Source organism: Pteropus alecto, unplaced genomic scaffold (assembly GCF_000325575.1).
Source record: "Pteropus alecto unplaced genomic scaffold, ASM32557v1 scaffold42, whole genome shotgun sequence".
Lineage (NCBI taxonomy): Eukaryota > Metazoa > Chordata > Mammalia > Chiroptera > Pteropodidae > Pteropus > Pteropus alecto.
Window position 1 is genome coordinate 8986273 of NW_006434825.1, and position 1266 is coordinate 8987538.

At 32.1% G+C, this 1266-nt stretch overlaps 1 non-coding gene across 1 annotated transcript; it reads left to right on the top strand.

Moving 5' to 3' along the window:
- LOC112478257 lies at positions 1–107 on the top strand. The gene has a single exon (XR_003045748.1). It is a non-coding gene; the product is annotated as a U6 spliceosomal RNA (small nuclear RNA).
- The last annotated feature ends 1159 nt before the right edge of the window (positions 108–1266 follow it).

A 1266-nucleotide genomic window follows, 5' to 3' on the forward strand; every position in this document is an offset into this window, starting at 1 on the left:
GTGCTCACTTTAGCAGCACATATATTAAAATTGAAACAATACAGAGAAGATTTGCATGGCCCCTAATCAATGATGACATGTAAATTCACAAAGTGTTCCACATTTTTGAAATGCATGACCTTCCTAGACTGAATCACAAAGAATTGGAAGTTTTACATAACTGATCAACAGTAAGAAAGTTGAAACAATCATCTAAAACCTCCCAAAAGAGTAAAACTCCAGATGGCTTCACTAGGGAATTCTACCAAACATTCAAATACTTAAACCTATCCTTCTCAAACTCTTCCAAAAAACTGAAGAAGAGGCCAACATTACCCTGATTCCAAAACCTGGAAGGGATAACATGAAAAAAGAAAACTGCAGACCAATATCTCTGATAAAAACAGATTCAAAAATCCTAAGCAAAATACTAGCAAATTGAATACAACAATACATTAAAAATAATAATATGGCATGATCAAGTGGGATTTATTCCAGAGGCACAAGGATAGTTTAACATGAACAAATTAATCAATGTGATACACCACATAAACAAAATAAAAGATAAAAATTATATGATTATATTAATAGATGCAGATAACATATTTGACAAAGATACAACACCCATTAGTGATTAAAACACTCAAAAAATGGGTATAGAAGGAAAGTACCTCGACATAACGGCCATATGTGACAAACCCTCAGCTAACATCATAGTCCATGGTGAAAATCTTAAAGCTTTTCCTCTAAAATCAGAAACAAGACAAGGATGCCCACTCTCACCACTGTTATTCAACTTAGTAGTAGAAGTCCTAGCCAGAGCAATCAGGCAAGAGAAAGAAATAAAGGCCATCAAATTGGAAATAAAGAAGTAAAACTGTCACTTTTTTTAGACGACATGAGTCTTTATATAGAAAATCCTAAAGGCTCCACCAGAAAATATAGAAACAATAAATAAACACAGTAAAGTTGCAGGATACAAAATTAATGTACGAAAATCTATTGTGTTCTTAATACAAACAATGAAATTTCAGAAAAAGGAAAAAATAATTCCATTTGCAATTGCAACAAAAAAGAATAAAATACTTAGGAATAAACTTAACAGAGAATGTAAAGGCTCTATACACTAAAAACTACAAGACATTGTTAAAAGAAATTGAAGAGAAAGAAATGAAAGATATTCCATGTTCAACGACTGGAAGAATCAACATAGTTAAAATGGCCATATTACCCAAAGCGACATACAGCTTTAATGCAATCCCCATTAATGTCCCAACAACACTTTTT